We start from the raw sequence: 27,274 nt of genomic DNA, 5'->3' as shown, positions 1-27,274 counted from the left end.
ACAAATTAAACGGAAATATCAGTTACAAATTAATGACGATAATAATAATAATTAAATACTTAATGCGCTTCATAACAAAATGTTATCTGTGAGCTGAACAATATATCAAGAGACCGATAATACATAGCGTTACATTTTATATGGAGGTGTGTGTGTGTGTGGTATGGGGGTGGAGGGGGGGGGGGGTTAAAAGAAAATCCAACACAAACAAACAACTACGCGAGCAATTAGCAAACAAACATGACACCCAACATACGAAGCCTCCCTTCGGGCAGGAATACTAAGCAAAATTCCCATTTCTTGTCCTCGGAATGGATGGAAAGGAAGAAGGCGGCCATGACACACTGGCTCGCCTCTCTCTCATTTTCTCCCTTTCTACGAGGCTGCTGGAAGGTGACCTTTGACCTTTCGGTACACGGCTCTCGGCTGCAGCAGAAGCAACGCTGCCAACGCACTGTCCTAACTTACCCAGTGACACAATCAAGCTTACAGGTTTCCAGTGAGATACAATTTTAAAACGGAAATAAAAATGTGTGTGGAGAGAGAGAGAGAGAGAGAGAGAGAGAGAGAGAGAGAGAGAGAGAGAGAGATGAAACACAAGATTCTAGCTTTCCTGTGGAATATGTTTTAAAATAGGAATACAAAACTCGGAGAGAGAGAGAGAGAGAGAGAGAGAGAGAGGAGAGAGAGAGAGAGAGAAGAGAGCTTTAATCTAACGCCGTGACATTGTCTCGCAGACAATATTACTTCCCTACAAGGAGAGGAACACCTTTTATTGCGTTATATTGAAGAGGAGAGGGTCTTCCACCCACCGCATCCAGTAAGGCTTAGCGTTGGCCAAAGTTCGGTAATTGGAATTCACTACCGCCATCACTCATTTCACCTGATGATAATGAGGATTCTTAACTTTGTATTGAACCACAGCAGTCCTAAAATTCATTCACATGTATGTGCTTATTCCTCAGCGTACTAACACTATATATATATATATATATATATATATATATATGTATATATATATATATATATATGTATATATATATATATATATATATATATATATATATATAGGTATATATATATATATATATATATATGTGTGTGTGTGTGTGTGTGACTGAGCATAATTCAATATATGGTACGTGAAATCTAGCCGAGAGAGAGAGAGAGAGAGAGAGAGAGAGAGAGAGAGAGAGAGAGAGAGAGAGACTAAAACATATCAGTTCATCTCCATCAGAACGCCGAAAATAAAATCATCAACGACTTTATTTGGCCTCCAACGGCAAGCGTGTCCTCACGCCCGCCGAGCAAAGCAAATTATTAAGTCTGGAAGTCGCGGCTGGACATTCCAGGTCACTCCTGGAAGCCAGCAATTGCAAATCCAATACCCAGTCGAGTCTGACCGTCTCAGCCTGGGATCGGACAACCTGAATTTCAGCGAAGGTTTTATTTCTCTAGAGTTTTATTAGTATTATTGTTAGTGAAGAAATCCATAGTTGGTCAAATGTAAATGTATATTAGAGAATATATTTTTACATTTACACCACTGTGGATTTAATAACGATTTTAGTGACTCATGCTATCATGATCATTTTATATTATTATTATTATTATTATTATTATATATTATTTTTAAAAAAATAAAAAAATTTTAAACAAACCCTTCTATATATAAAACCAGGATTCATATTAAGAACAAATAAATATCAATTACGTCATATCTGAATGTAATAAAAGAATATCAATAAAGAAGTATACAACATGATCTGAATTACAGTACTAATTCGATAATATACTTTAGACGGAGGATTCTTAAACTTCACGTCCATCCCTCCCAAGAACGTGTTACAACTCTCTCTCTCTCTCTCTCTCTCTCTCTCTCTCTCTCTCTCTCTCTCTCTCTCTCTCTCTCTCTCTCTCTCTCATCGGCAAGCAATGTAGTCTGAGAAAACATCCACTCAGTTTTTTTTTCTCTCTCTCAAGTTCCCCACCATTCTCTTATCTAACTTTACCCTTTGAGATCATGTCTGTCCATGTCAGTGAACACCGTCAGAGTCTCTCTCTCTCTCTCTCTCTCTCTCTCTCTCTCTCTCTCTCTCTCTCTCTCTCTCTCTCTCTCTCTCGTTCAAAGCTTCGCAGACTGCAGGTCGGAAAAACCATTGGAACTTTAGCTTCGCCAACTTTTCAAATAGACCATTTTCATCTCGATGGATTCCTTTTATTATTCGCCCTGGCTTTAGAAATGGGGTGATTTTTCACTGTATTTGGCTTAATCAACCGTTGGGTTTCTCCACTACAGAAAAGAATAATTAAAGATGCAAGTGACATGGCATATTTGGCATTCATTAGTCACCGCTTAATAGAATGCTTTCGTAAACACCAGGAAACAAAGACCGAACGACTAATAAAGATAAGCAGTCAAACATTCCACGTTAAAGGTAATTTGGGACACAAGACAAGAATACTAAAAGGCCCTTCAAAACAATAATTCCTGAAGACCTCAAAAGCAATGATTCCTAGATGACCTCCAAGCAATGATTCCTAAAACACCTCCAAAGCAACGATTCCTAATAGACTTCAAAAGCAATGATTCCTACATGACCTCCAAGCAATGATTCCTAAAACACCTCCAAAGCAACGATTCCTAATAGACCTCAAAAGCAATGATTCCTAAAAGACCTCAAAACAGTTATTCCCAAAGACCTGAAAAGCCATGATTCCTAAAAGACCTGAAAAGCCATTATTCCACTAGAATTCCTCCTCTACAAGAAGTAGGTTTTTTACACAGCGCCAAAAGTGGCTGGCCACCGATGTGGCACCGCTCAGTCCATATCCAACAGACTTCCAGGGAGTTTCCAGGCAAAGAAGTTTACTCCAGCATTACTGGATATCAATTCAAAAGGGAAATGGAAAATTCCTCGGTGCAAGAGGAGGTTGGTAGAGCTCATACGCCATTCTGCGATACACCTTTAGGGGCACCGGAGCCTTTCTTGTTCAATTACATATCTGGTAGTCAATCGACTGTTGTGGGTCGCAGACAACAGTGGTGAAGGGCGAGGGGGTAAGGACATTCATTCTAAATTCAATACCGATAGCCAAGAGGCTATAACAACCTGGAGAGGTCCTGACTTTAGGTGAAAATGTTCAATGGAGTTGAAAATAGGACAACAGAAAGAAATATGGCACCTATAGTACGGTATTTACTTCCACATGTAAAGAGGATGGAAAAAAAAACTCAAGTAATAACACACAAGAGAATAAACAGATTTCCTAGTCTATACCTGAAGTATATTTATCTTTAATAAGGAAAATAAATAAATAAATAAATAAATAAATAAATAAACACGGAAATTTCAACCAACAGCGACTAGAAGTTTACCGATACGCCAGCAAAACATGAAACTTATAGAGATGAACGACGGGTGGCTGCGATCGGGGAAGAGAGAGAGAGAGAGAGAGAGGTTTGTGGTGGCCGTAGAGAGGGGAGGGAAGGGAAGGAGACGTAAGAGAAAAGAAGAGACACGGGAAAGGATTAGTTTGATATATGAGACCACAAGTCTCATATTCTTCACGAGGGTTTGGCGGGGGGAGGGGGGAGGAGGGAGGGAGTGGGGGGGGATTGGCCATATGTATGAAAAGGGAGTTAGGGGGTGGGGAAAGAGCAATGTTGAAAATCTACGGTTCTCTGTTGAAAATTTCAATTACTGATCTTTGGAATTATTCCTTCCGTATGATATGGAGGAATTTTGTTTTATTCATTTATTTTGGGGGGGTGGGGAGGGGGGGGGGAGAGGCGAAGGCTTCCGGAAGGATATAAATTCTTTTTTTTTCTGTTTATGATATGCACTGATTTTTTCTTCTTCTTGGGGAGGGCAATCTTCCACAAAAGGGAAAAGAATTTGGATACGTCAACATCAGCGAACCAACAATTTTTCAAGACAATATTATACAACGTTGATTTATCATATATATATATATATATATATATATATATATATATATATATATATATATATATATAGTATATATATAATATTAAAAGTAACATCATAGTCTTAAAAAAAAAAGTGGGTTCGCTAATCCTGACATCCAAAAATCTTTTTTAAACAATGAGCCTATTCTAAATCCATGAACACAAACAATATCTATTAAATACCAACACGCAAATTCAAAGTTAAGTGAAGGAAGCAAAAACCTTCGGAGCAATCGAGTTTTCTGCACAGCGTTCAAATCAAATCAAAACTACGGAGGCTAGATGGCTGCAATTTGGTATGTTTGATGATTGGAGGGTGGATGATCGACATAGCAGTTTGCAACCTCTAGCCTCAAGAGGTTTCAAGATTTCAGGGCGGACAGAAAAAGTGCTGAAGGACAGACAAATAGGCATCTCAATATTTTCTTTTACACACACACACACACACACACACAAAACGCCCGTCAATCACTTTATCCCGTCGCGACCTTTTTAACCGCAATCAACCAATCAATTAATAACCATGACACAACACAAGGGAAGAAAATGAAGTTCGGCAGTCTCCGGTGCAACTAATGACCGTTCGATCACCGTCCCAAAATAAACATTTCGCCTCTAACCGTGAAACTCCGAAAGCAGCGATAAGCGAAGTTAACTGCCGCCGGAGTTCCTGTAATTTGAAACATTAATGCAAGCGCGCGGGGGGTGGGGGGGGGGGGGTTAGTTGAAGGCACAAACAGCTGCAGCAGAGGCCTGAACAGAATATACAAATTTGGACAAAGGCCAACTGCTTTGACCTATCAAGTCATTGAAAACATTAAGTATACCTTAGTTTTACCAGACCACTGAGCTGATTAACAGCCCTCATAGGGCTGGCGCGAAGGATTATATAGATCTTTATTGACGCGGCTAGGAACCAATGGGTCGCCTAGCAACAGGACCTACAGCTTATGGTGGGATCCGAACCACACTATATCGAGAAATGAATTTTTAATCGCCAGAAATAAATTCCCCGATTCCGCGTTAGCCACTAACGCGAATCGAATTTCGGACCACCGGATTGGTAGCCGAGCGCGAAAACCACTTGTCCAACGAGGAACCATGAAGGGCGTAACAGGAGGAAAATCTCATAAGAAGAGGGTGGAAAGTAAGATGGAAGAAAGACAATATGAGAGGTAGAAGCTATAGTAGATTCACATCACCCGTGCATCTGATGTCTAGGCTAGTCCCTTATGACGCTCCTGACTGAGCTGTTGATAAGCCAATCACAGGGCTGTAAACTCCCAGTCTCTCTCGAGAGTTTACATAGGCAGGATGTATGCTCTATCTCTCCTGAGGGATACTTTTGAAAGACGTATTGATCAGGAGAAGTGGAAAGTACATCCTGCCTATGTGACCTCTCTCGAGAGACTGAGAGCTTCCAGCCCTGTGATTGGTTTATCAACAGCCAATCAGGAGCTTCGTAAGGGACTGGCCAAGACATCAGATGCACGGGGGATGTGAATCTACTATAGGATACGAAGGAACGCTGCGAGGAACCCAAAGTAATGCCTACAGTGCACCGCGCGTGAGGTGCACTGACGGCACTATCTCGCCCCCCCCCCAGGGGCTTTGCTGCAGAAAGGCCTGAGGCTTCTGTCCTCCGAGATGGGCGCCTTCAGGTCAACGTCCTGGGAAAATCATCAACACTCGCCGATCGTTACTGAATGGAGGGAGAGAGAAAGAGAGAGAGAGAGAGAAAGAGAGAGAGAGAGAGATAGATAGAGAGAGAGAGAAGTCATGACCAGAGACATAAAGGATGAACTGAGCTTGGTAACCAAACATACGCTCTCAAGCGCATGCGCGCGCGCGCATAAACCAAGAAAGAGGCGACCTAGATCCCGAACTACTACTACTAACTACTCCTGCTTTACCCCACGTACACGCCCAAATCCGCCCAAAAACCTCATGAATTACAATCCACACGCCCCTCCCCCCAATCGCCTCCCACCACCCGCCCATACACACAATGGCACCCACCCATCTCCCCCCTACAAGAAATGACCTGACGCCCACAGCCTCCATGACCTCGTTTCTCTCACTCGATGTCGACGAACTGGCAATTCTAAAGGATCCATTTGCATCAACAAAGGGGTAGGGGTAGCGGTAGGTGATGGGGGGTTTGGGCGGAAGTAGGCTCAATCTAAAGAGGCCTGCAGCTAAGCCTAACGAGATTCGGTAGGCCTCCTATAGCAAGAACACGTCTCCCTGACCTTGCTTCATCCAACTACCATTACTACAATTTCTCCTACCACTATTAGTGCTATTAGGTCTATCATTTATAATTGTCTCCCAAAAGGTGATTCGACTCAGGCTTAAATATAACACGCGATGTATATATATATCCTATATATATATATATATTATATATAATATATATATATATATATATATATATATTTTTTTTTTTTTTTTTTGTTTTTTGAGGGGCACCGCCATATTCTTGTGAGATAGCTTGTATTGGAGATAATCTTATAAACGCTTTTTTCTTGGTAGTTGTATGTATGTACTATAAATATATGTATATATGTATACACACACACATATATAGTGTATATAACTTTCGCAATTGTTCAGGCATTGCCAAGGAGAAATAAATAAATAAAAAAAAACTGATAAGGATTTCCTCATTCGGTGTTAGCCCTCCAGTTCTTCTCAAGAGAAAAAAAGCGCCGGGGGGGGGGGGGGGGGGAAATTGAAGAGAATGGGGATGGGAGGGGGGGGGGGGGGTTGGGGGGGGGGGAAATTGAAGAGGAAAAAAGTGATGGCAGGTAGGATAGCGGCGATCAGACACCGTGACCAACATGACAATGCGTGCTTGCAGAGGCAATTTGGGCTTACGGGGGCGTATTGCAAGGATTATTATCAGGTACGCGGGAATACTGCGAACAATACCACACACAACGTTGTTTACGTATTAAACGTATTTTTCCTTCCTTCACTTTATTTTTCTATATAAAAATTTTTTTCGCACTGAAACCTGTCATCGATCATCTGTCGAAATCTTTTTTTTTTTTTTTTTTTTTTTTTTTTTGTTTTTTTTTTTTTTTTTTTTTTTTTTTTGTAAATTAAAATACTTCATTCCATTATTGAAACCTCTCTTTGATCACTTGTTAAAATATCCTTTCAATCTTCTTCTTATTATTATTATTATTTTGGGGGTAATGAAAAGAATTTCATTCCATTTTTGAAACCTAACTTCGATCAATTGTTTAAATAGCCTTTCAATTTGTTTTTCTTTATATATTTACTTTTTTTGCAATGAAAAGAATTTAATTTCATTTTTGAAACATCTCTTCGATCACTTGTTAATATATCCTTTTAATTTGTTCTTATTTATTTATTTATTTATTTTTTGGTAATAAAAAGAATTTAATTCCATTTTTGAAACCTCTCTTCGATTACTTGTTAAGATATCCTTTTAATTTGTTCTTATTTATTTATTTTTTTTTTGTAATAAAAAGAATTTAATTCCATTTTTGAAACCCCTCTTCGATCACTTATTAAAATATATCCTTAAATTTCTTTTTTGGTATTGATAAGCATCTCGTTTCATTATTGAAAACACCTGTAAAAATACTCTTTAGATTAAATCTGCATTTAATATACGATACGATATGAAAGCTCATATTAGGACTTGAATAATAAAAATACCCTTTTATGAAGCTGAAATTGCTAACAATTACATCCGTGTTTAGATTAAACAAAATAATCGAAATTATTTTAGCAAACTTCTCTAATAAAAGCAATTTTATTAATTAAACAACTTTTAATCAATATCCAGCGTATAATATATTCTGAAATATTTCTTCAAACACCTGATCATATTTCATAAAACATGCCCTCGAAAAAACTCGGTCTCTCGAGTTTATGTATAAAAAAAAAAACCTTGGTTGAATGCTGGTTTCAGCATTTAAAATGTTTAAAATATGTTATGGCACGACACCTATCGTCTAGGATTATCTATCTGCTGAGAAAACCAGACCCGACAGAATACTGGGATATAAAATTGAATTTTAGCGTATTTCACTGAAAATAACTTGACTGCAAGATCTGTAAGATTTTTGGTCCTCGGTTTTCAAGTACAAAAATACGTACCTACGCACCAGATTTTATACCGTTTATGATATGGAGAAATAACATGTTTATAGGTCCAAAGGCCCCAGATTCTATATCGTTTACGACATGGAGAAATAACATGTTTATAAATGCCTAGTCACCAGATTTTATGCCGTTTACGATATGGAGAAATAACATTTTTTTAATTCCTAGGCATCAAATATTATATCGCTCATGATGTATACAACTGAACCACGAAAATATGGAAGGTGATGAATATATAAACAAGAGACGAAATCCACGACGGAAAGTGAAACAATATGGAGTACCGCTGCGAGGCCTTTCCACTTCTCGTCCTCTGCTAAGCAGCAAAGGACGAGGAGTCGACAGGTCTCCATTGTTTCACTTTCCTTTGTGGATTGTCTCAATCGTATATAATATATTTGTTTGTATGGTGTTTTTACGTTGCATGGAACCAGTGGTTATTCAGCAACGGGACCAACGGCTTTACGTGACTTCCGAACCACGTCGAGAGTGAACTTCTATCACCAGAAATACACATCTCTCACAACTCATGGAATGGCCGATAATTGAACTCGCGGCCACCGAGGTGGCAGGCCAAGACCATACCGATCACGCCACTGAGGCGCTGGTATATGATATGAAGTAACAAATTTGTGAGCACCTAGGCACTAAATTTTAAATAGTATATATCGTGAAGAAGTATACCAGTTTCACTCATTTTTATTCCCACGATAAAATTTTAAATAATAATAAAATAAAATAAATTAAATCTTATTCCCATAACACGATAAGGTCCAACAACCAAATTCCTACCAAAACCGGGTCAAATGAACCTAACACAGAGCAGCCTCGGAAACATGCAGCCACATTATGCCAACCAACAGATCACAAAGAAAAAGGAAAAAGATGTTTCCATTTTAATACAAAATGCCGATTCAGCAGAAAATAAAAGGTGAAACGGGGATTCTTCGTCCCTAATTCTCCCAGCCGCCCCCCCCCAAGCCGTTTTTTTTAAAGAAATCTATACCCAACAGATTGAGGAATGCAATAAATTCTCCTGGATTCTGAAATGCGTGAAAGAGAAAACAGCTAAAGTAAAGGGATTAACGGTGATGAATGACGCCAAAGGGTATTTCTTTGGTTTAAGCCAAGCCCCCCCCACCCCCCTCCCACCCGTCCCTTCCCTTTCCCCCCCCCCACGCCTCCATCCTACACTGCACAAAACACACACACACACAGGAACACACACACACAGGAAATAAAAGTGGGGTTTGACCCCCTTCCACCATACGAGTCCAATGAGCCATCTATTCAAAGCAGGAAGGTAATACGTCGTGTAAATGGAACCCAATTAGTATTCCCATTTTTTTTTAAATTGTAAAACACACACACACACACATGTAGCCCTATACATTTATATCAACTTATCACAGTACGCAATTGTTCTGTGCAGTAGTACGTTTACTAAAATTACCCTCCTCATTCTGAGTGGATGGTATCAAGCGGAGTTATTTATTAAAAAAACAAAAAAGTTGAGTAAATAACTCCGGTAGATACCATCCAGTTTGAATGAGGTCCTTCTAATAATATATATATATATATATATATATATATATATATACTATATATATATATATATATATATACACACACATATATATATATATATATATATATATATATACCTACACACACTATTTTCCTCCAAGACATGTTGGTTCCAAAAACTGCTACATTCCCAGTACTATTTAGTATTTGGAACAAGGGCTGCTAAATTCCCAGTTCTATTAAGTATTTGGAATAAGAGAAGCTACATTCCCAGTTCTATTAAGTATTTGGAATAAAAACAGCTACATTCCAAGTTCTATTAAGCATTTGGAAGAGAGGCTGCTAACCTCACGTCCTATTCCAACCACGCCCACGTCCCACCACAGTTGTTCAACTATCTGGGACCTACTTCACGGCTCCTGTCAACAGAAGCGCAGCGGGAGATTTCTGATACAAAATACATAAAGTATAAGGTTAATTCTTTAAATCTTTATAATACGTTCATAACGTGTTAATCTCCATCAACGTATCGTGGCTTGTAATAAATCATAATACGTTTAGTTTTCAAATCACGCTAAAAGCCTGATTGCAGTGTAATCACGATGGTTAGACCTCTTATCATGATTGCTCTATGCAATGTCATTTTCACAATAGATTTACTCGCGCGTGAAAGCAGACTTTTATTGTTATTATTATTATATTATTATTATTATTATTATTATTATTATTATTATTATTATTATTATTATTATTATTATTATTATTATTATTCAGAAGATGAGCCCTATTAATATGGATCAAGCCCACTTAAGGGGACCACTGTCTTGAAATTCAAGCTTCCAAAGTATAAGGTGCTCATTAGTCAGTAAGAGAAGATAAAAGGCAATGCAGAAAGAAGATATGTCACTCATTAAGAAGAAAATTAAAATGAAAAACACCCTGAAGAAATGACTGAAAAATGGGTCGAAGAAAAGAAGAAAAGAAAAGTAAAAAAACTTAACACCACAAAATGCAGGAAATCCCCAGAAACCCAATTTGGCAATAATGCCCAATCATGGTACGACAAGATTTCCCATTCTCTCTCTCTCTCTCTCTCTCTCTCTCTCTCTCTCTCTCTCTCTCTCTCTTCGTCTCTCTCTCTCTCAATAGAGACAATTCTCGGGCAAGGGACTTTATTCGACAGTATTATAATAGCAATTATAACCATTCTTACAATATCCCTTACGTTAGTTGGATTTGAATAACAAAACCACTCTTCCAATTATGTCTGCTTGATTGATGGAGACACAAATACACACACACACAACACACACATATATATATAAATATATATATATATATATATATATATATATATATCTTATATATATATATATATATATATATATATATATATATATGCAGCATTTTCCTAATTCTTGTTTTCACTTGTGGAAATTCTATGTTACAAAAGGTTGATTTCATAATAATAATAATAATAATAATAATAATAATAATAACTAATAATAATAATACTTTATTAATAGTATGGCTACTTCAGCCAGCGTTAACACTTGTAGAGATTCTTCTCTATTTTGCGAATAGACGGCTTTTTCAGTGCTACTTAAACAGGCTAGTAGAGCGCCTATAGAGGTCATGGTAAAATACAGGGTCAAAAATAGGTGTATATATTTGAATTTTACAGATAAACTATGATACCATAGTCATCAAAGTCATTAACGATTTTCTCTCTCTCTCTCTCTCGTCTCTCGTCTCTCTCTCTCTCTCTCTCTCTTTCTTAAAGCGAGCTTTCGTCTGGAGCTGCCAGACATCCTCGGGCTGGGAAGCTGAGGGTGGACTGATCTTGGTGCGGTCCGTCGTCCTCCTTATATGTGGTTGACAGCAGGGGGTCTGCCCATGCTTGTCTCCTATTGGCTGGTGGCGGTGAGTCGTTGTTTTCATTGGCTGCCTGAGCCAGGTCTCAAGCCACTTTCTTCGGGCCGATGGTTGCGTTGCAGCATATCCTGCAGCCGCCTGGACCTCCTAAGCGGCGCTGTAACATTGATGGGCGTTGCGCTACGCTGTGGGACGTCACGGCTACTTTGATTTCCATCGGCTGCAGGAGTACCTCGTTCGGGGGCGTTGTCATCCATAGAGTTGTCATGATCGGTGGTGTCATTGTTGGTGGCAGGTCTTCTCATACTCGTAGGGAGGAGAAATTCTTCCTGCGTCGTATTCAGAGTAGGTTTATTTGCTGGATGAGTAGCGCCTCCAGCAGGCGCAACCGACGGGCATCAGGGGCCTTCCCGATGATCTTCGTGTTCTTTATGATGACATCTCGGGAGATGGCCTCGTGATGTTTGGTGGCGGGCGTGATTAGGTCGATATTCTTGGTGTCGTCAGTCGGGGATACATTATCGGAAATATTTTCTTAATGTATCCCCCGACTGACGACACCAAGAATTATCGACCTAATCATATATTACCAGAATCGGATGGACGCGCGATCTTATTATGAAAAATAACCCCTCTCCACAGGTACGAGGAACCCCTGAAGCAGACGCATGTAGTGTACCAATATACATGCCCCAGTCCGCGAATGCAGCGGCGCTACGTAGGTATGCTACCATCGACTGTCGAAGAGACTCTCGTGCCACGAACCCAAGAGGGGGCTATAAAAGAATCCACGCCCGCACCAAACATCACGAGGCCATCGCCCGAGATGTCATCATAAAGAACACGAAGATCATCCGGGAAGGCCCCTGATGCCCGTCGGTTGCGCCTGCTGGAGGCGCTACTCATCCAGCAAAATAAAACCTACTCTGATACGCGCAGGAAGAATTTCTCCTCCCTCCCACGAGTATGAGAAGACCGCACCAACATGCACCACCGATCATGACAACTCTATGGATGACAAACGCCCCCCGACGAGGGGTACTCTGCAGCCGATGGAAAATCAAAGTAGCCGTGACGTCCCACAGCGTAGCGCAACGCCCCATCAATGTTACAGCGCCGCTTAGGAGGTCCAGGCGGCTGCAGGATTATGCTGCAACGCAACCATCGCCCGAAGAAAGTGGCTTGAGACCTGGCTCAGGCAGCCAATGAAACAAGACTCACCGCCACCACCAATAGGAGACAGCATGGGGCAGCCCCCTGCTGTCAACCACAGATATAAGGAGGACGGACACCGCACCAGATCAGTCCACCCTCAGCTTCCCTTCCCAGCCCGAGGATGTCTGGCAGCTCCAGACGAAAGCTCGCTTTAAGAAAGAGGAGAGAGAGAGAGAGAGAGAGAGAGATAGAAAATCGTTAATGACTTTGATGACTATGGTATCATAGTTTATCTGTAAAAATCAAAACAAATATATAACACCTATTTTGAACCTGTATTTTACCATGACCTCTATAGGCGCTCTACTAGCCTGTTTAAGTAGCACTGAAAAGCCGCTATTCGCAAAATAGAGAAGAATCTCTACAATTGTAACGCTGCTGAAGTAGCCATTATTACTTTTAATAAAGTATGCTTGAGAGAGGGGTCTGCTTCCTAAGTACAATAATAATAATAATAAATAAAATAATAATAATAAGAAGAATAATAATAATAATATCTAACATAATACTGTTGGATAAAATGGCAGAATTCAATTTTTTTTTTTTTTTTTCCCAAAAAAAAAAAAAAAAAAAACACCCGTTTTATTCAATAGAATTTTATTTGAAAGAGGGTCTTTCTTCCAAAAATAATAATAATTATAATAATAATAATACTAATAATAATAACAATAATTTTTATCATACAAAATGAATACCTCAACTGATAAAAAACATTTTAACAAATAAAAACAATATAAAAGCACTAAAATATCGGGTTCCAGTCTTTGCCAACCACATTTATCAACTTTTGACAAATTCCAAGGAAAAATCAATAACAAGAACGACTTTCGCGAAAGGAAATCCAGATACGAACGAAGCCGCTATTCTGAATATCGATGGAGAGAGAGAGAGAGAGAGAGAGAGAGAGAGAGAGAGGAATTTGCACAAAACTGGGAACGTGAAAGTAGACCTTCCTCTGGGAGACGTGAACCTGAATGAATTCCAAATGGGTGGTCAATGAGAATTCCAAATGTGTGGATAATGAAGATTCCATACGTGTAGTTAATGAAGGTTCCATATGTGTGGTTAATGAAGATTCCATATTGTGATTAATGAAGATTCCAAATTTGTGACTAATGTATATTCAAAAAATTTTTATCAATGAAGATATCATATGTGTGATTAATGAAAATTCTAAATGGGTGATTAATGAGAATTCCAAATGTGTGATCAATGATGATTCCAATTTTTTCTTTCATGAAGATTCCAAATCTGTGATCGATGAAAATTTTAAATTCTTAATTAATGAAGATTCCCAATCTGTGATCAATGAAAGTTCCAAATTTTTCATTAATGAAGATTCCAAATCTGTGATCAGTGATGATTCCAAATGTATGATCGATGAAGATTCCAAATTTTTGATCAATGAACATCCCAAATCCGTGATGAAAATTAAAAATTTTTGGATTATTGAAAATTCCAAATCAAGATCAATGCAAATCCCAATTCTGTGATCAATGAAGATTCCAAATTATGGTGAACGAATACTAAAAATGTGTAATCAATGAAAAAATCAAAATATGCGATCACTGCAAATTCCAAATTTGGTCGAATTGAAGGAAAATTAACTTCGGATAATATTGCAAGAGCTTTAAGAATGAAATAATCTACACCTTGACGATGCGATACTTCTGACAAGAGAAAATGGATCTCAATCGCTCAGCTAGAACAAATATCTTAAAAGGAGATTCATGTAAGATAGATCTTTTTATCTAAATATATAGACACGCATAAAACAAAAAAACATTATATTAAAACCCTCCCCCGAGTATCGGATTAAGACACATTACAGAAATTCCAGGATTAAAAGAAAACGCAAAGATATTCCAAGATTAAGAAAATACACGAAGAAATTCCCGGATTTAGAGACAAAATAAAGTAATTCCCGGATCCCGGATTGAGAGAGAGAGCGAGAGAGAGCGAGAGAGAGAGACCTATAAATTCCACGAGGGACAGAAGCGGAGTGAAACACGCACTCCAGGATAATCATCATCAGATTTCCTACACAAGCGAGTGAAAGGTAAATCAATCAATTCCCTCCCCACACCCCACCCCCACCCCCACCCCAACCCCCTTCTGATCCATCCCATCGGTCGGCCCCACCTGCAAATGGAAAGACCACCTTTCCCCCACCCCTCTCCCTCCCTCATCCCCACCTTCCTCTTCCATCCCACCAAGGGAAAATCACCAATAATGGGACGGAGGACGCGGACGCAAAAGACGAAGGAGCCCTGGAACGCTCCGGTCTCGAATTTAAAGGCAACGGGCCGTTCTGGAAGCAACAGATGGGATGAGCAAGCGGGCCCTCTTCCAGGAAGCCTTAAATTTTGATGCTCATAACCAGTCTCATTTGGAAGGAATCAATCAATCAATCTCTCTCTCTCTCTCTCATATTTATATAATGTATGGCTTCAAGCTACAAATGTCCTTTAATACCCGATTCGCTCTACCTCGAATTTTATACATATTCATATGAAGTTAACTAACCGTAGGGGAATTTTTTATTTTTAGCTGATTAAATAAAGCACAATGTATTTGGTGTTGTAATATATGGCATATATATTATATATAATATATATATATATATATATATTAGTAGATATATATAAATATATATATATATATATATATATATATAAATAAAACCACTTGTACGCAATTATTCACTGCAGCCAAATATTTGGTAGGATAACAGGAACGACATAAATCCACTGACTAGTGCACACGTCACCGTTCACTGAAGGGAGTCAACAAATTATGCCTACAAATTGAAACTGAACGCACGGAAATGTTCAAAAGCCAACGACAGTCGAGCGGCCATCCTCGCCCCCACCCCCCAAACACGACCGGAAACGGAAAGAGAGACAGAGAGAGCCATTCATTTCGGTTAAAACAGACAGAAATTGAATGAGAAATGTTATGCAAACAGGAAGAACACACACACACACACACACAGAAAGAAAGAGAGAGAGAGAGAGAGAGAGAGAGAGAGGAGAGAGAGAGAGAGAGAGAGAGAGAGGAGATTAGTTAAAAAATTCATCCAAATCTAAATACTAGTCCATGTGCTCAAAATGTCCTTGTAAAATATCAATAATATAATTAATTATATATATATATATATATATATATATATATATATATATATATATATATATATATATATATATTCATGTATATAATTATAATATTAGATATTTTACAAGGACATTTTGAAGCACATCGGGCGAATAAAAAATGGAAAAAAAAAAAAAAAAAAAAAAAAAAAAAAAAAAAAAAAAAAAAAAGTTTTTAAAAAAAAAAAAAAATTTGGGGGGGGGGGGAGGGTTGGTTTTAGGTATTAGACGAAAGTTTGCTAGGACATATATACACACAAATATATATATATATATATATAATATATATATATATATATATATATATATATATATATATATTTGTGTGTGTTTATATATGTCCTAGCAAACTTTCGTCTAATACCTAAAACCAACTCCATTACTTTTTTTCCATTTTTTATTCGCCCCCCCCCCCTTTCCGCCCTCCCTCCCTTCCTTCAGAGAAGGAACTGTCAGAGAGCGTTAGAGAAAAGGGGGAAACACCCCAGAAAGCCATTAAAAGAAACTTTCCCGAAGGATGTAGTGATGCTTCAAGAAGCTTTGAGGAGGAGGAGGAGGAGGAGAGGAGGAGGAGGAGGAGGAGAGGCTCTTCCTCCTTCCCTCCTTCTTGCCAATTTTCGTAGGATACGAAGAGTGGCACCAGGATCGGTGGCGCATTCCTTCAGAGCAATCATACGAGGTGCCATTAACTCGAAACTTTCTTCTGGTCGTATCCACAAACTCAGGACAAGTCTCTCTCTCTCTCTCTCTCTCTCTCTCTCCTCTCTCTCTCTCTCTCTCTCTCAGCAATATCATATAAAAATAGAACAGGAAGTTAATTTCACAGACCATCTATTATTATTATTATTATTATTATTATTATTCTTATTATTATTATTATTATACACATTTGAGCTAGCTGTTACAAAATTTATGGGCATAAAAGCTAAATGATATCCACCGTCACTTAATTTCCCCATAAATAATCGTCAGATTTCTAGTATGAAGTTAAATACTACGCTCTAAGTTAACAGACTAAACTCTTGAGTGAAATTAACAGACACGACACAACTGAGATTTCTCTCTGGAGAAATTACAGGAGGCAATTTCTGCTTTGAAACGGCACACCTCTAACAAAATAAATGTGGCTGTGTTTTACCATTTACAAAAAAAAAAAGTCAAGGCAACGTGAGACGAAGCACAGTACAACTTCGATAACAATGAGAGAGAGAGAGAGAGAGAGAGAGAGAGAGAGAGAGAGAGAGAGAGAGAATGTAAAACAAAAGGAAGACACTCAATTCATAGTACTTGAACTTTTATTATAAAAGATTCTCTCTCTCTCTCTCTCTCTCTCTCTCTCAGTACAATTCGACGAAAACTATAAAATCACACATCAGATAAAACAGGGAGAAAGCAGCCAAGAGAGAAAAACAACTCTCTCTCTCTCTTTCTCTCTCTCTCTCTCTATTCGGGTTCGTGCTCTCACAGTATCTTCCAGCCATTTTGCCCCAGTGCCTCTCGATAGCCCAAGAGATTTCTTCAATGGGTTAACGCAGTCAGGGTGACTGAACGGAGACGATAAGAAACGCTCAAAAAAAAAAAAAATATAAATAATAAATCCACTTGCTCTATATATATACCTCACATCCTTTGACTGCGAGAGACCTCCAGAGTACTCGGCAATAAATTTTATTTGTTATTTATAGCTGAGAGTTACCTAAGAGTATTTATAGAACAAGGAGAAGAGCTTTGAAGTGGCAAGCAGTTTGAAGTCTGTTCGGACAAGGGGAGAAAGAATGGTTCTATAGTGGAACAAGTGTTTTCTGTTTAATCCATATACCCAGTGCCATATACCAGTTGTTAGAAAACATAAACACGCTAAAAACAAAAGGAAACTCTCAGCCGGCCGTGGTGGCCTGTGTTGCTGGGTTGCCATACGCACGATCATGGTTAACTTTAACATCAAATCAAATCACAACTGCTGATGTTAAAGGGCTGCAATTTGGTATGTTTGATGCTTGGAAGGTGGATGATCAACATACGAATTTGCAGCCCTGTAGCCTCAATAGCTTCTAAGATCTGAGGACAAACAAAAAAAGAAATTTGCTCGTCTAAACGCTTCGTGTGCTTAATGATACCAATTCAAAGGCAACCACAGAATTATTTACTCAACAATAAGCCCCCCAGACATATATACCCACTTCCTGGATAGTGGGATCAAAATGAATATCTCTGATTAATGATAATGTTCCTGACATCAACTTCAAAAAACCGAGTTGGAAACACCGTGGAAGCAAGTGAAAGTAATCTTACTGAACGCGGAACATCACGTCACCAATTCAACAAACCCACCAACCTTGGCTCTGATAATGAAGACGTGGTCTGAAATCCTGGTCTGAGACTTCCCAGACCAGGGATTGCGAAGGTAATCATATTGTTTATATGAGTTTTAAATCTACGGGAGCTTCATAACCTAGACAGCAATATCCGAGTTTGTCCAAATGCTTCAGGAAACTCATGCCTTTCGTAAGCGGGGTTCTACAAGCAGCCAAAAACATCGTATACAGCCATAATGACTTTTGCCTTTCGTCCAAGACCACAGAGTGGAATGACAACTGTGACGTCTATAGCCCGTTCATCATTGAGAGAGGAGGAGGAGGAGAGGAAGAGGAGCAGGAGGAGTAGGAGGGAGAGAGAGAGAGAGAGAGAGAGAGAGAGAGAATGTGACTGACACAAGACCTAAGAAGAAGCATTCCACTTGCGTGCGGGTGTTTTAAGACTCGCAATTCACCAGCGAGGACCATTTTCGCATTCTGTTTCTCTTCCGGGGTCATCAAACTGACGGGAGAAGTGGAAAAGGGTTAGGAGTTAGACAAAGGAAATGGGGAACGTGTGTGTGTGTGTGTGTGTGTGTGTGTGTGTGTCCTAATCAAGCCTGCTGCTTCCTTCTACTTAATATGGATGTTTCGACTTGATTTTTCTGTTTTCTTTATATTGTTATCTTCTAATCTTGCAATTTTACTCCATTTCCTTCCATGGCGAAACTGTATTATTGCTCACTTAACACGAGGGAGAGAGAGAGAGAGAGAGAGAGAGAGAGAGAGAAGAGAGAGATGACAACAAAGAAAAGCTTTAAGTCAGGCAAATAACATCAATGCAACAACGAAAAAAAAATACGAATACCGTGATTGCAACGCGAAATATAAATCAAAATACCTTACAACCATTGAAAACGGGAAAACAGAATCACAAAAGCATAACTATTCTGTAAGTATGCTGGTTCGAAAAAGGAAGTCTTTAAAAAATGTATATAAAATAAATGGAAGATAAAATTTGGCGGGGGGGGGGGGGGGGGGGGGGGGGGGGGGGTGGGGGGGGGGGGGGTGGGGAGGGGGGGCTTCCTAGAAATCAAATTCAACTCGGAAATTCTTCTGTACCACGAACGAGACAATATCTTTTGAATTTGCATCAGAAAGCAGGTCTTTATGAAACTTGCTTTTCCGTTGGAGAGTTTTTACGAATCTCTCTCTCTCTCTCTCTCTCTCTCCAATATTACTCTCGAGGCTTTGTTCCTCACATGAGAGATGTAGAATGAACGACGAACACAGGCGGAAAGCAATTTTGTGGACATGCCCTGTCCGCGCGTTCTTAATATGCAATTTGTCATGTCAGCTGCTGACGTGTGTTAACATTGAATGCGAGATATTTCCATAATGTTTATTGTTTATTCTTATGGCTCCCCTTTTAGCTTTCCTAAAAAAAAAAAAAAAAATTGAGGTGGCTATTTGTCCGTCCGCCGCACTTTATCTATCCGTCCTCAGATCTTGATAAACGGCTAAGGCTAGAGGGCTGCAAATTGCTATGTTGATCAACCGCCCTCCAATCATAAAACATACCAAATTGCAGCCCTCTAACCTTAGTAGCTTTCATTTTATTTAAGGCTACAGTTGGCCATAATTGTGCGTCTGGCAACGCTACAGGTGCCAATAACACAGGACACAAGTGGACTGTGTCTGAAAGTTTCATAGGCCGCGGCTGAGAGTTTCATGGGCAGTGGCTGAGAGTTTCATAGGCCGCGGCTGAGAGTTTCATGGGCAGTGGTTGAAAGTTTCATAGGCCGCGGCTGTAAGTGTCATGGGTCGTGGCTGAGAGTTATGCAGCATTACACGCTGCACAGAAAACTCGATTACGACTGAAGAAACTTCGGCGCATTATTTACTTAGTTTTAAAATGATGAAACACACCGCAACACAACTAATAAATAATGCCCCACAAAGCAAAGATATTAAATGTATATAAACAATCACCCACAATCATAAATTGTAACCTTATGTTATGATCCCGTAGAGTTTTACGAAATCTCTCTCTCTCTCTCTCTCTCCTCTCTCTCTCTCTCTCTCTCTCCCAAATTAAGGCAATTAAGCCCTTTCTTCAGCAGTTAATGAAAAGCAAACTTACTCTGCTGTGACGAGGAGGGAACTGCATAGCGCTATAATCTAGAGACTTACATTTTCGCCAAAATAATTGCCAAAGTTGGACAGTTATGAGTAGACCAAGGTCGCGCTCTGCACAACCCATTAGCTAACTATCACTGAAACCAAACCATTCACGCGATAAGTCCAGTAATTGACAGACGAACGTACAAAGGGGAGACCTACTGGGACAATTAAACAAGACTTGCAGCGGTTTTTCTTGTGTTCCTGACTAGCTACTTTGCAAGGAATAATGATAATAAATAACCAACAAAATGGTACAAGTATAATAAATCAAGATTCAGAGTCTTTTCTTATATTCCAGACTACTTTGCAAGGAATAATGATAATGAATAACCACCAAAGAATATCAATTCAAATAATTATCATAGTCTAAAAGCAAAAATGGTACGAGTATAATGAATCAATAATCCTCAGACAGACTCCCTGAGGATGTCGAGCAATTAAAACTTCGAAAATGCAAGCTTGGTTGCAATTCATTACTACCCCAAAACTTGCATTTCTAAACATTTTGTATCTGTTTATTAATTTTTTCTTCAAGGGCCAGATCGCTTATTTCTGAATTTCCCTTCACCTCCTCTTAACTTATTCATAATGAAAACCTTAATATTCTTTGGAAGCTTGAATTTCAAGTCAATGGCCCCTGTGGTGCGCTTGTTCCATATGAATAGGGTTCATCTTCTATAATAATAATAATAATAATAATAATAATAATAATAATAATAATAATAATAATAATAATAATAATAATAATAATAATAATAATAATAATAATAATAATAACAGGTCTTACTAAAAAGAGCACCAGCCACGTAAAAAATTTAATTTCCTGAAAGCGAATCATGCCAGCGAACCAAAAGCCAAGAGCAGTGTTCAATACTGGCGAGTCTACACAAGTGCCGAGAAATTTAATAGCACTGTTCTTTTTACGAGTATCAGGAAAAGGCATAAATGTGGGGAGGAGAGAGAGAGAGAGAGAGAGAGAGAGAGAGGAGAGAGAGAGGAGAAGAGAGAGAGAGAGAGAGAGAGAGAGAGAAATTGATACAAAGCACATGTATATGGCGAATACCTTACCTTTGTCTATAGACACAAGTAAATGAGTTCAACCCGGACACCACTGAAAATAGCAGTCAACAACAACGACAGCAATAATAATAATAATAATAATAATAATAATAATAATAATATCTATCAATCGCTGGCCTCCGTGTACATAGCAGACGGTACGTAATGGCTCTAGGGTCGGTACTTTCTATCTCGATCTGCATTTACATTGCTGTCATTTCTGATAACATGTTGTTACCATTGTAATAATAATAATAATAATAATAATAATAATAATAATAATAATAATAATAATAATCACCAGCATTAAGCGCTCAATAACGAGAACATTTTACTCCTGCAATTTTTATACAACCTTCAAGAGTCGCAAACAAAATAAATAAAATAAAAATAAAATAAAAACTATACCCAAACAGACAGACAAAACCTGATGCCTCTGTCATATTCCAGACTGCATTACGGAGAGATACACTCATCACGGAAATGCACAAACATACATACACACACACACACACACATTAACGCACACACGAAGTACCGAGTTCCTAAAGACCGGCGCCATGACAACTTCCGAGGAACGAGGTAACTTCCCCGGTCAGAAATAGGCAACAACCCAATCACAAGGCATTACAGCGGATTGGGAGAGAGAGAGAGAGAGAGAGAGAGAGAGAGAGAGAGAGAGAGAGAGAGGACAATTTTTGGGCAAGAAACAATCATTAGAAACTTTTGACGCGAAGCCAATCACATCATCCTCTCTGTGCCTGCGGCCGGACTTTTGGTGGTTGTTCTCTGGAAGACAACATGGCGAGAGAGTCAGGACGATCTGGAAAGGGACTCTGTGCGCGCGTGTGTGTAAATGTGTGTATATACTAAATACACATCTATATATACATGCGTATACGTATATAGATATTACATACGTGTGCACATATATTTATTAGAGTAAAAATATTATTATTATTATTAGTATTATTATTATTGTTATTGTTATTATTATTATTATAAGCATCACGTTTTACCTTGTGTTTTAAATCAAACACACGTATATGTATATATATACGTATATACATTATTATATGTATATATATATATAGATATATATAGCGATTAATATATATATATATACATACATATATACACACATTATCTATATATACATACATATATATATATATATATATATATATATATATATATATATATATAGTCTTTCTAAAACACAATAATGAAAAAGCTTCGCAAAGCTCTCCAAAGTCACAGTCCACAACCGGAATATGAACGTAACCGTTGGAAACGCAACGGCAATCATATTAAACTGCCTTTATCTTCCACCCATTAAACGTGGGCATTCACGCACGGTGAAAATAAATACAATAAGCTAGCCTCTAGAGGCCCTTCCCAGAGGGGGGCTCCCACTCCCCAGGCCCCCCAAGGACCCCACCACAACCCCCACAGATACCCATGGCCGCCTTTCGGCTGTTGCTCTGGCAACAGTGCCAACTGAGTCCTCGGTTATCGAGCCGCTTCCCACACTCACATCGGGACGCAGTCTTCATAGAAAACGGGATTCTTTTATGAGGGACTCTAGAAAAAGACTCATTCCTATGACGAGAGAGGGGGAGAGAGAGAGATGCAAGGAATGTTCTCTAATTAAATATGAACGACTAAATTCGAAGAGAGAAGAGAGAGAGTTGGAGAGAGAGAGAAAGGGCGAGAGAGAGAGAGGACGAGAGAGAGAGAGATGAGAGAGAGAGAGAGAGAGAGATTCAAAATCCAAGCAAACTATGGACGAACGACAAAAAGACCGGCTAACACCATCTGTCGGCGTCGCAGCTTCCAAGGTCGACTGACGCCGCCGTCAAGCCCAGCAAAAAATAAGAGGAAAAAAAAAAACATAATAAAAAGACTCAACACTCACATGTCTTGTATGCATCTTTGATGAGATCCGTATCTAGAGCGTGGTGCATCTCGTAAAGGGACCGTCCCATCAATTCGTCGCCCGCGTATCCGCAGAATTCGCTGACGCTGTTGGGAAGATGTAATTGGTTTTATTTTCAATACATAACTTAGAGCTTTCAAAGACTACTTAAAGGCATGCACAAACACCATATACTAATACGGCTTTGGAGGAGAAATTCAAAACATAACTCAGAGCTTTCAAAGGCTACTTATAAACGAAACCATATATCTAGACAAAACCATATACTAATACGGCTCTGAGGAAGAAATTTAAAACATAACAGCTTAAAAAAGGCTACTTATAGACAAAACTATATTAATACGGCTCTGAGGAAGAAATTCTAAACATAACTCAGAGCCTTAAAAGGTTACTTATAAACAAAACCATATTACAAATACGGCTATGGAGGAAAAATTCAAAACAACTCTGAGCTTTAAAAGGCTCCTTATAAACAAAAACCATATTACTAATACGGCTCTGAGGAAGAAAATTCAAAACATAACTGAGCTTAAAAAGGCTACTTATAGACAAAACTACATATTAATACGGCTTTGGAGAAGAAATTCAAAACATAACTGAACTTGGAGAAGAAACTCAAAACATAACTCAGAGCTTTAAAATGCTAATTTTAAGAAAAACTATATATTAATACGGCTCTGAGGAAGAAATTCAAAACAACTCAGAGTTTTCAAAGCTTACTTATAAACAAAAACCATATACTAATACGGCTTTGGAGAAGAAACTCAAAACATAACTGACTTTTAGAATGCCAATAACAACGCTAATTATACAATAAAATATAAATATATATTTCTGGAGTAAAATAATTTTTTATTTTTTATTTTCAAAACATGAAAAAAAAGGCTATTTATAAACAAAAACATATACTAATACGGCTGTGGAGAAGAAATTCAAAATACACACACACAGATATATATTAATTTAGATATATATATATTTATATATATATATATATATATATATATCATATATATATATATATATATATATATATTATATTTTAGAATCTTTTGCTTACTTTTTTATCAGACAGTACATATGCCATTTTAATAACCGCACAGTCCTCTGAACATCTCGATTTCTCCACACAATTGTTTTCAAAGTGTAATTTATGGTTATTAAAAACACATATACATATATACATACATTATAGTATGATATATATATATATATATATATATATATATATATATATATATGTCTTACTACACTCAGACACACACTTATTACATAATGAAATCTGGCCCTACTTGTCATCGACGTAGGTGAACTTCATGTCCAGCGAATGCTTGCTGACGAAGGTCTGCTTGTCGAGTGGGAACTCGATGTTCGAGGGATGTGGCACTGGGGTGCCCAGTGCCACGACCCAGGCATCGTCCTCGCCCTTCACAAGTTCGCCGCTCACCCGAACAACCTGAAAATTAAAAAAGAAAAGTTCAAGGTTCATTATTATTATTATTAATAGGAAGACTGCTGGGCCTTGACCCCAGGCTGACAAGCTACACATCTCTTGAAAAAGGGCCACAAATAAGGCCTGGAAGTACTCGAATGTTGAGTAAAATAAAATGTATATGCTTATAAGTAAACACGTTATACACAGTAATTTTGTGGGTTTCTTTTTCAATTATTATTAATATTATTACTTTTTTCTAATTTTCTTATAATCGGCTTCTCTGGCTCGGCGATGTTTCCGAGTAACTGGCCAAACATCGCTGAGCCAGAGAAGCGGATTATAAGGAAAATAAAAAAATTAATATATGAAAATCAATTCTGCCATTTTCTTTTACAGTATTTACCTAAAAGAGGGTCTTTTACCAAAAAATATCATCATTATTTATACAGAAGCTAAGCAATTATTTTTATTATTATTATTATTATTTTACAGAAGCTAAACAATTATCATTATTATAAAGAAGCTTAACACGTATTTACGTTCATTTGAAATATGTTACAGAAGGCAATATAAAATACAGAAAATAAGAGAGAACAGTTAAGAAAAGATAAAAAAAAGACATATGAATCAATCGTAAAATAGATAAAAATACAAATAAATTAGCAAAAGACAAGGTAGCTGCTTAACAGGTTATCTTGAATAACACCGATCAGAAATTTACCAAAAATCAATTCCACAACAATGAGGGTTATATAAGTAAACATATTACTGAGTATTCTAAGTAATACGTTTTCTTTTCTAGGTATTCATCTATTGAACTGTTGTAGCGTAATGTGTTGACCTTTGAAATGTAGCTATATTTAATATATAATAATCTTTCTTGTGTTTTTCGTTTTACAAATCTATTTAAATGCATATCCACCCAAAACACAGGCAAATATTCCTACACTGACCAACATCATTTACATATAATGTTTTTCACCAACATCATTTACATACAAGTTTTTCAACTACATCCATTTACATATAATGTTTTGCACCAACATCATTTACATATAATGTTTTGCACCAACATCATTTACATATAATGTTTTTCTACACGTCAAACCAAATATATTTAGGGTGATATGACAGGACCACCTGAATGTCAACAGGAAACAGCTGATTCAACAGTGTTGAAAGGCCACCTCATGAAATAGGAAAGCCTCATGAACTTCCATTAGAAAGCTTTTCTGAGAGAGAGAGAGAGAGAGAGAGAGAGAGAGAGAGAGAGAGATAGAGACGAGAGATAGAGAGAGAGATTTTAGATTTCCATTTCAGAATATGAGAGAGAGAGAGAGAGAGAGAGAGAGAGAGAGAGAGAGAGAACATTTCATAGAATTAAAATGATAATTTAAGAGAGAGAGAGAGAGAGAGTAAGATTTCACAGAATTAAAATGATGACTTGATAGAAAGGGATACGAGAGAGAGAGAGAGAGAGAGAGAGAGAGAGAGAGAGAGAGAGAGAGAGAGAGAGAGAATAATATTTCATGGAATTAAAATGATAATTTGATAGAGGGAAAGAGAGAATAAATTTTACAAAACTAAAATGATAATTTGAGAGAGAGAGAGAGAGAGAGAGAGAGAGAGAGAGAGAGAGAGAGAGAGAGAGAAGACTAATGACCATCACATTCCAAAAACACAGACAAAACCGAAAGACGAACAGACAATCGTAGGATCCCTATCCTACCCTATTCCCTCTTTTTTTTTTACCTTGTAGGATGCGCTCTTGAGGTTGACCGAGCGCCCTTTGGCGGTGAGCGTGCACTTGAGCCTCAGGAAGGCGTGCCGTGGCTCCTGGGGGCCTTTGGAGGACACCAGGGCGCGCGCCTCTTCGTGGTCGCAAGGGTGGGTGTACTCATAAAGGCATTGGCCCATCACGTCCACCTGGGGAGGAGAAGAAGGAACAGAAGGTTGGTTTCAATTACATTTAGAGAAAGATGGAGATTGCTGAAAAATGTAAGAGACAGATTAATTAATCTTAATCGAGTATGCATGTATGTAATGTATGTATGTATATATATAATATATACAAACAATATATATATTACAATTGTTAACCTAATTAATGACATTAATACCAGGACCACATTCAAAGTAGATGGTATCTAGAAGACACTTATTCATGAAAAGTCACAAGCTTTATAATTATATATATATTTATGTATGTGTGTGTGTGTGTGTGTGTGAATTAATTTTATCGCATCACCGTGATTCACAAAAAAGCATTAATTTACAATAACGTCCTTCAATATCCAATTCGCTCTACCTTGGAACAACAAGAAGGTGGAGAGAGAGAGAGAGAGAGAGAGAGAGAGAGAGAGAGAGAGAGAGAGAGAGAGAGAGAGAGAGAGAGAGAGATACCTGATGGGCTATGCAGTTTTCTCCCCGAAAAAAAAAATCAGACATAATCAGATAGGGAGACTATATTATTTTTTC

At 38.1% G+C, this 27,274-nt stretch overlaps 1 pseudogene; it reads right to left on the bottom strand.

The window, feature by feature from the left end:
• LOC135213712 (protein similar-like) overlaps positions 1 to 26,723 on the bottom strand; it is a 228,707-nt pseudogene extending 201,984 nt beyond the window's left edge.
• Between the last annotated feature and the right edge of the window lie 551 nt (positions 26,724 to 27,274).

This window comes from Macrobrachium nipponense, chromosome 43 (genome assembly GCF_015104395.2).
Source record: "Macrobrachium nipponense isolate FS-2020 chromosome 43, ASM1510439v2, whole genome shotgun sequence".
Taxonomy (NCBI): Eukaryota; Metazoa; Arthropoda; class Malacostraca; order Decapoda; family Palaemonidae; genus Macrobrachium; species Macrobrachium nipponense.
Note: the sequence above shows the minus strand (reverse complement) of the source record. Positions and strands in the feature narration are given on the sequence as shown.